At 42.5% G+C, this 15,889-nt stretch overlaps 1 protein-coding gene across 18 annotated transcripts in view; it reads right to left on the reverse strand.

Moving 5' to 3' along the window:
• ESRRG (estrogen related receptor gamma) overlaps positions 1-15,889 on the reverse strand; it is a 408,187-nt gene that overhangs the window by 350,786 nt on the left and 41,512 nt on the right. For 4 of the 18 annotated variants that reach the window (XM_027809211.2, XM_027809209.2, XM_055725757.1 and 1 more), the window contains exon 2: positions 3,464-3,509. The exons of 12 other annotated variants lie outside the window; for them this stretch is intronic. The gene's annotated coding sequence lies outside the window, so the exon portion shown is untranslated. Of the gene's footprint in view, positions 1-3,183; positions 3,219-3,463; positions 3,510-15,889 lie in introns of all 18 variants that reach the window. 2 more of the 18 variants (XM_027809210.2, XM_055725764.1) reach the window with 1 other exon arrangement.

Raw genomic sequence — 15,889 nt, forward strand, 5'->3', positions numbered from 1 at the left:
CAAACGGAAATATTTAAAAGCTGGTAGAGGGAGAGTTGACAGGAGTGTAAAAGGGAGCTGACTTGATAGCTAATGCCAAAAGTCAAGGAAGAGCAGGTTCTTAAACTTCCTAAGTGAAAAGCTCCCAGGCAGAAGGTAACTGGCAGTATCTGATCAAAAGATGAAGGAAAGGAAGAAGAAAGAGGAAAATGAGAAGAGCTGGAACACATTTCTGAACGTTACAGGGTATAAAGTGGGACCAGTAGAGTTGCTTGAAGTATCCAAAAGATTGTTAAAATACTCTCAAAGATTAAAAAATACTCCTTCATTACAATCACAGTAATACCAAAATGTAGAACTTCTCTATTATCTGCTGAAAACAAAAATTGCATACACATTTTCTTTGCTTTTATAAAAATAAGTAGATGAAACAAACCTGCTCTATGTTGTTGTGGGAACACGCAACAACTCTCAAAAAGCCCTTGATACCAAGCGCCACAATGAAACCTTTCTCATGCAGTCTTCAAGGATCACATCTGTATCTATTTGTAAAAACACACTTTCCCATACAAAGAGTCTTGAGTGTAATCAGAAATTAAATCAAAACTTTAAGATTTAGAAACCATCTTTCTCCATAATGTGATATGCTTACTTGCTTATGCCATTCACCATCACCATTATGTTGTCTAGAAATGAAGACCAACAATAGATGCTGGTAATTACACAAGAACTTAAACTGCAGAGAGCCTCAGCCCACAGCATTAAACTGGAATTAAAGCTCTACAGGAAAACTGAAACATTTCACTCCCTGCAACCACCTCCCTCCCTTGCACACACACACACACACGCTGGACACCTGCTACCCACCAGCCAGATGGGACGGAATTCTCCTGAATCAGATCTTGGATTTTTAAGCTCAGCTTGAGTTCAACTGGATTTCAAGACATCAAAATATATTACCGTTTCACATTTTAAAAATTACAGCAATGTTCGGGGACCCCTAGTTTCAGCATTGTTTGCACAATTAGATATGTATTAAAGTGGGATTATTGCCCCAAATGTACTAATACAAATAAATAAAATGCAGCTTGACAACATTTAATTTAATTACATATGCTCACTTAATACATGAAAAACAAGCTGATTTTATATCAGCACATTAAGTGAGATTGGGAATTTAGCTAATCCGTAGTGGCCAGCAGTGTTTTTTCAAAAGTCCATAAAGGCAATTTAGCAGTCCAAACTCACTTAAACATTGTAGGAACTGGCCCTTAATGGACAGGTATCATAAAATATTAACACATGTAAGAAAAAACTGGGAAGCATTACATTCCTAGAGAATTTGCTAAGCTTGCATAATGTAACATTTACCATCAATAAAGTTTCTTCAGTTAAGAGACCTCTAGCCTGTTCTTCAGGAGGAGGTCTCTTTCTCTTTCTACCCCAGCAGCCCACCTCCACTGAGCCCCCGTTCCCTGCACTTTGGTGGGCTGCTCGCAGCTAGCAAAGTCGCATTTTTAATTGGGACTGGCCTCTGAAATAGTCTTTCTCCACCTTCTCGGTCGGTCCTGAAACCAGTTTGAGCCTTGCAGGGGGGTTAACAAGCCATCGGCCAGCAGCAAGATGTTCTCTGCAGGAACCACCAGCATCTGGAAGCTGGTGCCAGTGGTGTTTCGCCAGAGCCGTGCCTGGCAAGTGCCAAGGCACAGAAATGCGATTCTCGCTTGCTTGGCCAGCCTTGGACTGACCTTTTGTCATAACGGGGAACAGGAGTTTTGCTAGTGAACACAGAGTTCTGGTCTACACGTTTTATAAATTGATTATTTTATTGATGTAAAGTGCCCAGGTGCCCTCGTGACAGTCACTAATATAGATTTTGAAAATAAAATTAATTAAGGGCCAGTCTGGACCACCTTTACTGTCACCATGTAGTACCCTTTTCTACAAGTAACAATGCTATCAACCAGCGAGCACAAGTATAGTGTTTGTAGAGTATTTCATTACATCTCAAAACACTCAACTATGGAGGTCAAGATCACCGTCACCTACCTACGCGCACACACGCACACACACACACACACAACTCACTCTTGTCTCCTACCTTCCGAAAGGGGAACCGAAGCACAGAAAACTTAACCGACAAAAGTCCGTGCCGAAGCACCAGCTCTGCTGCACCGGGCTCTGTCCCTCCAGACCACGGCAAGAGCATGGCACGGTGCGAGCCCGAGCAGGAGCAGAGCAGCCTGGCACGCAGGCTAATCTGAATTACACTCATCCAGCCCTTGAAATGGTTCCTCATTAGCTGTGGGTTAATGGAGTCCCAATGAGTAGTGTTATTTTCATCCCCTGCCTACTGAACATGAAATTCATTTGCAAATATCCTGTAAAATACTGCAAAGCAAGCCAAAGAGATATGACAACATAAGAGGCATACTATTTATGGAATGCACTTACCGTCATTTAGAAAAGGAAGCTGACATGAGCAACAGCCTAAATTTAGCAACACATTTAGTTTTTATTCACTAGTCACAATGACAACATTTCAGAAGGCTACCGCACACCTTGTGCGCCGAAAGGTTCCACTGAAATCAAGACAGACTTTGATCTGAAAGGAATTTAGGATGAGCTCCTTAATGAATACAACACTGAGTTAAATTAAGGCAATCACCATCTTGACTTTCTATTCCAAGTAGATATAAAATTACATTGATTGCAGGAAATGGTGGCATTCAAACAATATTGCAATGGCCAAAGCCTGAAAGCTAAATTCATTGTTGAGCTAAACTAGGCTTTCAGAGGGCATCGTTTGATTTGAGGGAAAAAAGCATCTACAAACCACATAATTTCAATTAATAGTTTAAAAAGCACACAGTAAGAAAGGAAAAACGCTGGTCAATATGCCACATGCCACTCAAATAAGCAGAGTCTCTGCATGTAGATGTGTGTGTATATATATACGCACACATATATACACACACACATACACGGGTGAGAGCACACGTGGTTTTGAGTGGTTTGTTGTTTGTTTTTTTTTGAGGCAGGCCAAATTTGAGATCCAGAAAGACGCAATGTATTTCAGAACAGTCTGAGAATGCTCTTTTACCCATGCTATCTTTAATTCAAGAGTAATTTCAAATCAACAGCCCACAAAGTTAAACCTAGTTCTCTTCAAAACTCAGAAAAAGAATTCATTCGAACCCTTACCTTTGGCACCTTAAAGACTTTTGGCCATGACTTACCTGTATAAATAGAAAGAACTAATTTACTACAGAAATGCCCATGGGCAAACATGTTCTGGCTAATGAAGTGTTCAGCTTTTGCATGATTAACCAGCTGGTGGGGGTGGTGTAAAAATCACAGGGCATAAAATAGTAAGAAAAATTGATTAGCAACTCTCTTTTAAAGCACTCTATGAAAAATTTCCTTATTTTTGCTCAGCAGTTTGGAAAGTGACTGTACAGAAAGATAGACTCGAATGACTTACCAAGGAGCCAGGCAGAGACTGCACCAGGCACTCACTCCTCCAAGACCTGCATCGCAGAGAGGTTCAAGTGAAAAGCGAGATACCAACCAGCACATGGCTGGATTACTTATACAACAGGTCCTGCCACTAGTCATAAAGGTAATTTTCTACTCTGTTGTGAAAGACATTATATAAAATTAAAAACTATGACAATGCTTTGAGTCAGTTCAGTTTCTTCCCCAGTGCTCTGTACTTGAGCACCTTAGCTGGCTACAGATACTCCCATGAGCCAATTTAAGAAGTGCCTCCATGTCAGCCAAGGGATTCATACGCTGCTTAGAAATAATGCACACATTTAGGTGATGCTATGTAAAGAAGGGGTTTGCACTCACTAGGGACAAAAATCCCCTTGCCCTTCCCACGCTGTACAAGGGGTTTCTTACAAGCTCACATGCTCTGCCCTCAAAATAGGACCTAATTAGTATACAAATACTTGGCAGACAGGTCATGAAAATAAATTTATCATTAACTGTCCCCTAAACCAATGCAGGTTATCCTGAAGCAGTTCCACCTCATAGACATTTGCTCTAGGTCCCTTCAGCTGGGGTACAACTGGCATGTAACAGTTTCTTTAAGAAGGAAAATCACATATTTTTACAGCACCGGATTACTTCAGAAATATCAAACAGCTGCTCATATAAAGCACATGCACCAGTACTAAGAAACTGCAAAACTTTAAGCTACAGATAATTTGCAATACGCCATAGTAATAGTCACAGTCCTCTTTACTTTCATTACTTCTATGGGAAATGCATGTTTTACACCTATTTATGGACTTTTAAAAACCAGTTTATAGCTATATACCATGGGAGAAGCAGGCAAAGGATTCACACCTCAGGGATCTGCAGTCCCCTGGGATGCAGCCAGACCGTCGATGCTGGGCCTTCATGGCTTGGGAACCTACATTAAATCCCTTTGGCAATATACAAGCAGTCACCTTATATCCATAGCTGATTTCTAACCACAACCAGATATGCCTCCCAGAGCTTCCCCTCTCATGGTATGTGATGACATACAACATACCTTCATATGCCCAGCTACCTGGATATGAATTCAATTCTTAAATCATGCTGGTATATCTTCCACGCTGTGGCTCAAACTATTCAATCATACCAAGGGATTCTTTGCAAGAAGCAACAATTTTACCTTAAGTGAGAGTTACTGGGAGAAGAACCAAAGCAGAACTCTGAAGCCCTTTTCCCTTCTTTCCACAACTCCTCCATTTATCTTAATTATCACTTTCTGAGGAAGGCAGTATCTTTTTAAATGCACCAAAAGAGATTTTTCCATGCCATTTCACTGTAGGAGCCAGGCAGAATATCCTGAGAACAGATTGTTTCACACATACACCGTACGCTCCACCCAAAGATTCACACCAAAGAACTGTTCAGGCTTATGCAGGTTAGATAACTACAAAGATCCCATAGAGGTTTTCCTTTCTCATCGCGTACATCTGAGAAAGCTCATCACTAACTTCATGGTCAGTCGAGACTTCTAACATCAAAGTCGTTTTTGCATGTTTTCGAGGTGTTGCTGGATAGGTGGATCTTACTGCACCTGCACAGTTCTCACTTCTGAGCCCCCCCCCCCCCAACCTTTGGAAACATTCCTACATATTAACACTTAGGAAAGTGGGCACAGAGCTCACACGAGCAAACAGAAATAGAGGAAAACTGAAAACACTGGCACAAAACGACATTTCCCTCAGTACGTCACTTGGGAAAGTGCTATCTCCAGATCAAACAGAAGTTTCTAGTTAAGCAAGAAATTCCTCTTGAGTCTAACTTCTATGGTCATATTTGAATTGTGAGCAATTTCTAAAATGTTGGGTGTTTTCAGCTCTGATCAACTGGGACCCTGGCAACACTAGAGCTTGTGAACTGTGTTTGAAGATGTTTTCAAAGATGGTAACAGCCCAATGCAGTCACAACACAATTTATTAATTGCAGCCATACTCGCTAAGAAATTATGCTGTGGACTATGTAAGTAGCATCATAATTTTTGGCTAGTCTACTTGTTGAAAAAGTAAAATTTTAAAAAATGCCTGTTTTCCACAGAAAGTGAACGCTTGTTAAAATCATATTACCTTAAAGGAATCCAGAAATACAGCTACAAGGCACAGCTGTTTTACAGTTGGAAAAAAACTATTCCTCAGACCTGTACCTTGTACTCCAAACGCTTTATTTAATTATCTGTTTGTTTACTTATAAGCAATTGCTTTGGAAGAGCCCCCCAGCTCGTATATGCTGTGCGCTCTCCAGAGGGGTCAAGCATAAGACACAGGCTGCGGACTGCAGGTTTAACTTCAAAGAACATGCATACACAAAGGTATTTAGGTGCCTAATCCCACTTATATCAACTCTCAGTGAAATTGATAGACGGTAAGCACCTCGGAGGACATGATCCTTTGACATTAACAGGGATTCCTCAGCTGGATCTGGGTCCGTGCTTTTTTGGACAACAAACCAGCAGAAAATAAAATACATTTTGCTTCATGGCCTCCTTATCCTCTCCAATATCAGAGTTTCTCTAAAGTTGACCATGGTTCCCAGCAGAGGACACAACAGCCAAACAGGCTGGTCTAATTAACTGGAGTTTTTCATACTAATTAGTAACAACAAGAGCATAAAGCAATCAATAGGACACCTTATGCCACTACTGCTTAAGTCTGCTCTGACTACCTCTGGTTCAGCCATACCCTTGAAGCATATTTGGAGGGTTCTTCCTGCTACCCTCCCATGCAGCATCAATTTTTAGTGAGGATAATCTTCCTCATTATACTAGAAATTGATAAGTAACATTGTTAACCTATGTGATGCAGCTAAAAATCAGGTGTAAAGAGCACAGCGAGGAGTCAAAGGATTTTATTTTTTTTTATGAAGTATTTTGACTACCTCTAACGTGATTATATACTTGACCAATGGGTAACACAGTATGATATTCACCCTACTGCAAACAAGCGGCGTACAGACTTGCATAACACACACGTCCCACTCCAGCTCCAGGGGAACCACGCTCTGTTGCTTCACTGTATGTTCAGCTACCTCTAACTTCATACGACAAAGCAACGATTTATTCAAAAGTCATTTTAAACTCTTTCCGAATAACTTCTGAAGGACAGCTGGCAAGAAAGTAGTATGTTTGAAGACAAGATAAATACAGAAAACCTGTAAACCATCTTCTCCAATTGAGAGACCAAACTGCTAAAATTAGTTCCTGGAATTTCTCCTTTGGGTGCCAGTTTGAGTCTTGTTCCAAATGACCACTAACTAATAATCCTCCTGACTTTGAAATAACCTACAGCTAGTCAATAAGACCTATTTGCTGACCAGGTGCATGTAACCCCCCTCACAAAACATCACGTATTTGTAACCTTATTTTAAAAAAATTTCATTCCAGTATCCCAAAACTAACTGTACAAACACAAAGAACTCAGATGCCCTCTCAACCCCCATTGGAAGTGACAAGTGAGTCCTTCTAAAATTGCAGACACACGCTGTCAAGTGCAGGTGTTTGTAAACAAGTTTGGAAATGTTTCTAATAATAAACCATAAGAGTTAAAATTAGAAGTCCAATCCACTAGCTTTAAAAAAAGAACTTCCAAAAGGGTTCATCTAAATGAAAGCAACCAGTGATGTTTAATTTAGTCACAAGAGCCGAATTTCTGTGCAGAGTGGCATAGTGCTCTTCATCAAACTTTCCACTATGAGTTACAGTACATTTCCTTGGAAAAAGAAAAAAAAATGATAAGAATGTTAATTTGCTGTCATATTATGGTATTCTATATTTGTATGTGCGATCTAAAAATACCCTATTCACAGGTCTCTTGCATTTCATGTAATTACAAAGAAGGAAAAAAAAAATGTGTTTCCAAAACTTCCGAATGCATCTTGGCTGCCAACATCAAAGTTCAGCTTTTATGGAGAACTTCCCACGCTGACCTCCTGAGAACTGAACCCAAACTCTGCTTGAAGGAGCCTTCCTCTGCGGGATTAAGTTCTCCCTGACGTCACCTACTGGAAAGCCTGGCTTACCCTGCCCTGGCACAAACTGCTGGGGGATGAAACTGGGGAGGGCAAAAGTCACCCTAGAGCTCTAGCTGATGCAGACCTCAGGATGCTGCCACTGAACTGGTGATGTCTTGGTCTTGCATTCACACTCTGGTGGGAAGGTCAGAAACGTAGCTCTGAGGAGCCACCTACTTTGACTGACACCTCAGACGAAGGCTGGATGGAGGCTAATCCTGTGGTCCCTGTACACCCCAAATTGCATTTATAATGCACTACGATGAGATTGTGCAGGCAAAAAGATGGACTTTACCTCTGCAGAAGCTCTGGGAGAAAGCAGAGCTTTTACCAGACTCAAGGGGAGGTGGCACTCTTTTCAGGGGGAAAAAAAAAGTTAATACTGGAATTTCTTGATTTTCACATTGTTTCTCAAGGGAAATACAACAGCACCTTTGAGCAGGTCAGAATAGCTTCAGCTGATTACAACTGAGCAAACATCACATAATTTCAGAGACGCTTGACTATGGTCTTGCTTCAAGCCAGGGGTAGCCTCTTACAGCACCGTCCTGAAAAAGCTGGAATGGGAAATGGATTAAACAGCAAGGACCTAGTCCAGCAATAAGGTGGGCCTGGCCCTGCCCAGCAGACATCCCTCTGCTCCCCACCTACAGCACAGGCAGGAGCTGCGATGGACAGGGGGACAACCGCTCCCCTTGGCCCCTGCGCAGCCAGCCGCCGCCTCCTCCTCTGCTGGGATGTGATACCACAGAGATAAAACCCAAACCCATCCTCCTCAAAAATCAGGACAGAAAGTAAGTTGCCCTTATCCCATCACACCGAGGGAGACATTTCACATAACAACCACTAGCCAACCTTTCCTTTTTCTTCCCTCCCTTTTCTTTTTCTTTGTAGTATTTGCTGTGTAATAGTAATAGCAATTTCCACATTTTTTTCCTGGACAGCATTTTGGAACTCCCTGCCTCCAACAAACACGCCTGTACCGGTTTAGTGCCTATCTCGTAGCTAGCAAGCACAGCGCTGCATCAGGACCAGAATACAAATGTGCCTTCAAACTGGGAGCCTTGCAGGTGGCAACATCCTTTGCTGCAAGCCATGGATATAACCTAGAGTTGCTTAGCACTTGAGCGTTTGCGTTTGTTGGTTATTTTGTGCGTGTGCGCTACTGCCATCAGTAAGGGATGAAGAAGCCCAGTTCTCCGCTTTGGTGAAGGGAGCCCAGTAAGCGGGAGCAGAGCCCACCTCACCTGCAGCTGGTGGTCGCTCCCCCTCTTTTTCCTTGGCTTGGGAACCTGGTCCTCCCCTTCGCCGGCTGGTGCAGTGAGAGCTCCCCCTCCTGTCCCAGCCTCACCGGTGTCAGACCTGTCCTGCGGGGTGCCCGGCCCCAGTAAGGACAGCGGCTTCAACGGCAGGCCGGGGGAGCCAGCTTTCCTGCTAGAAACTGGCACCAAAATTAATTCCCGGGGGGGGGGATAGTATAACCTTCCAACTAAAACCCATCTCGACGTATTTCTTTATTAAACGCATATATGTGCACATGCACTGGTCTGTATACATACTCTGACACGTATATACTCTATATAGTATATATACATACACATATATGTGTTCACGCACACACATACAGCACTGCAAACCTTCAATGCTACTCATCTCATTGCTATTTTCATTCAAACTAAGTATAAAAACCGTTAGTTTCTACAAGCCCACCTAACTTCTGAAGCTTCTAACCTTCTGCATGTACCTGTACTGTGTTCAGCTAGAAAAGCATTTTTTCCTAAATGTATACATATTGGAGCTGTGTTTGCAAATTTTTAAAAAAACCAGGCTTTTCACTGAGTATATAAATATTTTAATTAACAATAAGTATGTATTTAGGAGATACTGCATCAAAGTCTAGATCAGATAGGGCAATTAACCCATTACAGTTTTTCCAAGATATCAGATGAAAGAAAATACATGTAGGAAATGCTTAATAGGACTTAAATTAAGCATTTGAGCGCCAAAATAATCTCCGATAGAGATTTATTTCTAATGTTTTCTACGTGCTCAAAATGAAAGCATGAAGAGCAGCACAATTGCATATATCTTCTACCAAAAATAGCCGAAAAATACTATAGAAGAGTGCCTGCTGGGTTGGTTATAAAAGTAAAGCATAATCCATTAACTGCTAATTAGAAGCATCAGAAGCAGGCTTTGCTGCAATAAGAGCTGGCCCCTAAGTAGATGTTTCTGTAACCATTTAAAGGCACAGGGGTTCTCCAGTTGCTGAGAACGGAGCTTGGATGGTTTCAGCATAAAGGCCATGTGAAAAGAGACCATGGCACTTGGCCATGTTACCCAGCTGTTTTCTAAATATGATGACAGGTGCCATTTTTTCCATTTGATCGTGGAACGTAATACATCTTCAAACAAATTTTCCCCAACTAGTCTGGTGCAGTTACATTTCAGAGTTTCAAATATAAGAATGTTGGTTTTTTTTCCCCTCTGACAGACGCATTTTACAGTCTTCGGCAGATATTTCATTATCTGCCTTTTTCTCAAAGCTGAGTTTTGTTATATGTATTATTTTGCTTTTTACTGCTATTGTAGGAGGGAAAGAATAAGCACTTGGGCAAAGGATTTAATTCTGGAGGAATTAAAAAAAAAAAAGAGAAAAGAAAAAAGGGAGGAAAAGCTACTATTTATAATTAGACTTAAAAATTTGACTTGCAGTAAGGAAGGATTCTTTTCCTCTCTGTCCACTACTTCCTAAAGGATGACAAGTATTCCCATAATTTTTCCTATTCTTTATCTGAACAACTACCTGGTCAAACCAAGCTCACTTCCAGCTACTGAAGGCCAAAAAAGGCCTTTTGATCCAGTTGCCTATCAAAAGGCCTCAGGGGGTCAGGGCAAACAAAAGGTGAAGCCAAAAGAAATGCCAGTACCACCACTCGCTGCAGAACCAGCCATGACACAGAAAGCAGCAATTACGGACGTGAGCAACAAAGAGACGGTGCCTTGAAATGGATGACAGGCTCCCAACCCCAGCCATGCTGGATGCGCAGCCAAAGGGAGCTTGGCTTCCTCCAGGGCTTTGAGTGGCCTCGAGCAGTAGATGATAACAGGATACAGGTCAGACTGCATAACTTGAAGAATCAGGAAAAAACGAAGCAGATAACAAACTTCCCCTGTTAAGAAAAGGGACATAGCTAACACGAGGGGAAACAGTTCAGGTCAGAGTTTTGGGCTTTTCATCTACATGGATCAACCAACTAGTAAACAAAGGAAGAAAGTTTGTGCGGGGCAGGAAATGAGGCCATTTAGGGTTTTTCTCTCTGCCCTATTTTCATCTACAAACACAGAAGAAACTTGTTTCTTTCTTTTAAAATGGTGAAACAGGGTCATCCGTTAAGAAAAACTAAGATGTTAAAGAACCGTTTTCTGAAATCAAACGCCTAAGAAACAATAAAACTACAACTACAGGAGAAATAATGAAATTAATTTTAGCTTAAACTGGTATCTTAAATATTTGTTAACCCTGGCAGCAGCTTTTACAAGGTAGATGAGTCTTATCTGTTTTTATTCTGTATGTAAGAAACAACCATAAAATGCCCCAAAGCCATGGAGGGAGTCAGTGTCAAAGACATGATTAGTAGTTCAGAAGTTATCTGATTCGGGTCACATGGTGTTCCAAAAAACATACCTAAATATAGCATGCAAGAGATCTGCACAAAGAGCAATCCCATCATGGGAGCACACTAAACTCTCCACAAAATTAATTAGGGTTATTTTGAGGCAACCAAATGAAAGCAAGGAGGAAAAAATCAGCCCTTGCCCTGCCCAGTTCTGCAGGAGCAGATGTCGGCAGCGTGAAGAAGCACCAGTCCGGCAGCCCAGGCACATAGGGAGATGCTCCGGTTCCTGGGGAAAACCCCGCACGACACCAGCGTGGAAGGTGGGTGGAGGGCACAGTGTGGCTGCAGTGAGGAACACAGCTCACTGGGGGAGAGGATAATCCTGCCGGTTCGGGGACCGGCGGGTAACGTAGGCGTAAATATCCAGGCAGGAAACCAATACTTGGGCTTCTTCTGTAGCTATCAACGGCATCCTTCTAACAGAGAAAACAAACACCTTTCTGGAATGGGAACATCCATGAAAATTATACTCCCAGCACAGACAAAGACTCTGGGAAAACCCAATGCTTCCCAAGGCAGAATGTAAAGAAATTTCCCTGCTGTAAGTTGCTACCTCTGAAATTCTCCATTAGGATTACCCCTAGCCAGGGAGGAGGATTTTCTCTGAAACGCAGCCTTATAGCGCTAATTGTAACAGCCTTCCCTACATTTAGGGGACAGGAGCAGCCTCATGGAAAAGTGTACAAAAGATCCTCAACAGGCAGCAGAAGGAGAAAGTGAGGCGCATTCCTCGCATCTCTTGGACTTTTTTTGGTCCTTCTCTGTAGAGTGGCAGCGCTGTTCCTTACATTTCCTGAACATCATTCAATGTGAATGCGATTTGGCTTCAGACCACCACTGATCTACAAGCTGGTTTCAGCAAGCTGCCCCGGTTCAAAACTTCCCTATAAAACTTTGTTTAAAGAATTCAAAAAGTCTGCTCATCAATGCCACGGTACTTTGTTTAAAGAATTCAAAAAGTCTGCTCATCAATGCCACGGTGAAGGTTTTAGGATGACCACAGTGACAGATTTCCCTCTGCACCATCCTTGTTCCTATGTACCAGGGGAAAAACCATTCTTCACTCAAGCATTAGAACAAGCAGGACAACATCGACATTACCTTGAAGACCCGGGCAGAGCTGAAGCAGGAGTTATGGAGAACAAGGGAGAGAGTAGGACAAAGCTGAGGAGAGCCGGTGCTGTGAGCAGCGCTGCTGTCAGCGGGTAGAGAGCAGGCTCTCAAGCCCAAACCGTGTAGCAGGTGCTCCAGAAGGCAGGTAACGAACAGTCTGAGTGCGTGTGGGACACAAACTGCAAATTTCGGCTTGAACGCTTCAGGCCATTAGCAGGTGCTTCAGGCAGTCATCCAAATCAAAGTAAGAAAGTGGAAAGAGCCAAATGCTGGTTAAAGAGGTTTGCAAACGCGAAAATCACAGCGCGGGTAGTTGTGGTTGTGGGAGCAGGCTAGTAAGAAAAAAACCAAACACACAACAAGCATACACAATTTTTGTAAAAAAGCCTGTGTTGGGGATTTTACTGTCCTGTACTCAAGCCCTGAGATGCAAATGTTGGCTGGGATGCTGAGATCAGCAGTTATATGTCCTCAGGTGGTTAGAGACAAGACAGAAAAGAGCTAGCATTTGGGGAAAATAGAGGGCCCATTTGATAACGCTTCACTTGAGCGTAAGAGGGTTTCCCCTGTGGGTATTGTCCCAAAGAAAGCTCCAGGCAAGTTTAGACTGGTTCATTACTTGTCACATCCAGAAGGTGAGTCAGTTAATGATTACACTGACTCCCTTTTGACTTCAGTTTCACGTGTTTTCAACCCGAGAACTGCACTCTCATCAAGTCAAATCCCACTCACAACAAACATTAATACAGAGGGTGCCTGCTTTTTAGTCGCTCACAGCACATCTACAGCTATTTTATTTGTCAGGGTTTCACCGTATCTTTGTATGCAAACTGCACCTTTGGTAGCTACTACACAGCTCTTAAAACCCACGAGGTGAGGGGTGTCACTTTTCTATGTAACAGTATAGGTCAGAGACCTGGCACTTGCTTTTTTAGGATTAGTCTCCAAAGGGCCCAATATTGGAGCCCTGAAGGTTTCCTTAGAAAAGCTGAATATCTGCTTCCTCAAGGGTTAACTCCCTGAGGTCTCCTCAACCTGGAACAACACCACTTGGTTTAAGTTACCCTATACAAACATAACAAATGGGACTGGCTACCCCAACAGTTGTCGATGCAGGCTAACTATATCGGCCAATGCTGGTATATTTAAATCAGATGGTCACTTGAACATTATTGGTAAAGTTCTCCTCGCTGAGGGTTGCATCCTTTGCCAGAGGCTAGCAGGCTTGACAGAAGGAGAGAAACAAATTCCTTTCATCAGAGTAACATGAGTCAATATGTGGAAAGATACTTCCATCTGCTCTGTGTTTCTGGTGACATGACATTACCGTATAATTTGGTATACATTTCTAAGAGAATAGATAAAACAAGATGGCTCGCAAGTATCGTTTATGGCTCACACCTATGGGAAGTTCTCTCAAACCATTTTCAACGTACGGCACTGTAAGAGCAGCTAAGACTCGCAACAGAAATGCTGGGGGGGAAAACATTACTGTTTATTTCAGAGAGTTATGGCACAGACAGACATCTATGGTGCACTTCTGAAAAGAAACATGTTCTATTTCTCAACGTGCGCTTCGAAAAGGCACATTTGGTCAGCTACAGAAATCACCAAAGGAACCTGCTGTGTCCATCAAGGCACAGGCACACACCAGGCACTAGATGTAACCCATCAGCAGAGTGGCCTGTGCTGTTTCCGCATTAATTTTGTGTCCCTGTATGTTACCAGAGCCCTGGGACTTTCATGGTCTGTGGGCAGCAAATCAGCTGAGCCAAAAGGGAAGGTTCCACCTGACTAGGCCAGTAGGAGCTATATTAAGCTTGTCTCAGCTGGAGGTCATTCTGCATATTATGAAGGCTGCTTTCTTGGTCGTTGGTCAAGCAATCAGTGTTCAGAAATTAAGAACCTAATTCTTGTAACACCCATAATATGCAGAACAAAGTCCAGACCCTACGTATGTAAAGGTTTTCATTTCTAAAATGTTTGACCAAAGCCATTTCTTTCAGAGCCAAGCAGGCTCTTGGGTTTGATAAGCAGTTCCCTCGTGTCTCATTTCTAGTAGGCTGCTGGTAGCCCTGCAGCCAAGAATTTATTTTCACAATTCCAAAACATTTTTTGATACTTCCTGACCAAATGGCTTTGCAGTAGAAATCGGTTTCTGCCACCATCTGTTGTTACATAGTTCGGAAGTGCTAGCATTTTCCTTCAAGAGGCAAGAAGTTGGGGAGGATGCATGGCCAATCCCAATGGAATAGATATTCTTTTCCTTACTGTCACTTTATAGGGAAGGCTTGGCCTATTTCTCAGCAGCTGTGAAATTGTCATCAGCAGGATTCTTTACAAAGCTTGGTGGCATATGGAATATATTGCTCACTTCTTCATACTGTAAAAACAACCTTGCTGCATTACTGAGCTAGGCAAAGAAAGCAGGTGCTTGGTTAAAAAAAACACCATCATGAACCAAGCCTCCATAGACTTTGTAGAAACTCTATGGACAAGGATATTTTGGTGACAATTATATTTTCAAATTAACTAAATAATATTTCAGAGGAGTTCCCAGGCTTCAGAGGTGGGACAGTCCCTTAAAAACGAGCAGGTGAAATCATATTCTGCCGTTCACAAAGGTGACATCGACATTCCACACCGAAGGGAAATGCCATCCCCCCCCTGTGAGACGTTAAAACTGCAAGGGTCCAGTCCCCATTTCTGGTGCAACAGAAGAATATTTATTTAACATCAGGTTTAGGCCATCTCTTTTTGTCACTGCCTGGCCTTAGTCTTACAGCTGTGGACTAGCTGAGAAGTAAATTAAACAAAATAATAACAACCACCACCACCCATGGCATGCTGGTGACCGTGCACACTGCATTACAAACGCAAGGCTAGAACTGCAGCAGTTCAAGTTCTCAGTACGGAAGACATTAAAAGAGCAACAAGAGAGAAATAAGCTTGTTGGATTTGCTTGACTCTCAAGCACGAAGTACTTGACAGCATTTTCATACACTGCCAGAAAAAAACTAAAAGAAACTGTCTGAGACGGGATTATGAAGAGATGTAGTTAATGTCCCCACTGCTATATATTCCACAGTGACTGTCCCCTAGCTATCCAGATGCATACATACACACATACATGTTCACGGTCATCTGTGTTCTGCCCTATCCAGGACGGCCACAGCCAGTGAAACCAAAGCGCCACTTACGCTCACAGGCTTGTTTGGGACAGCAGCAAATGGCAGATGCTTCGCGAGGGTCATGGGGCAGGCATACAGTGACAATTCCCCAAGCTACTCTTCTCAGTATCCATCTATTTGCAGCTCAGCGACTTCCTTTACACAATACATACAATTTTTCCAGATTAGCGATCCGCTTTTAGGAATCTTCACTTGCAGTTACAGACTTTTTTTTTAGAGCAAGGGTCTCCAGCTACGTTGCACGTTCCTGGTACTAAGTGAGCTATTACATACGGATATGAAGAAATCCGGCCTGCTGCCCTCATCCCAGAGAAAAGGGCAAAACAAGTATTTGGACAACACGTGCTGCCTGAACTGCTACACAGTCTTCTGCACACA

The sequence above is a fragment of the Falco cherrug genome, chromosome 13 (genome assembly GCF_023634085.1).
Source record: "Falco cherrug isolate bFalChe1 chromosome 13, bFalChe1.pri, whole genome shotgun sequence".
NCBI lineage: Eukaryota > Metazoa > Chordata > Aves > Falconiformes > Falconidae > Falco > Falco cherrug.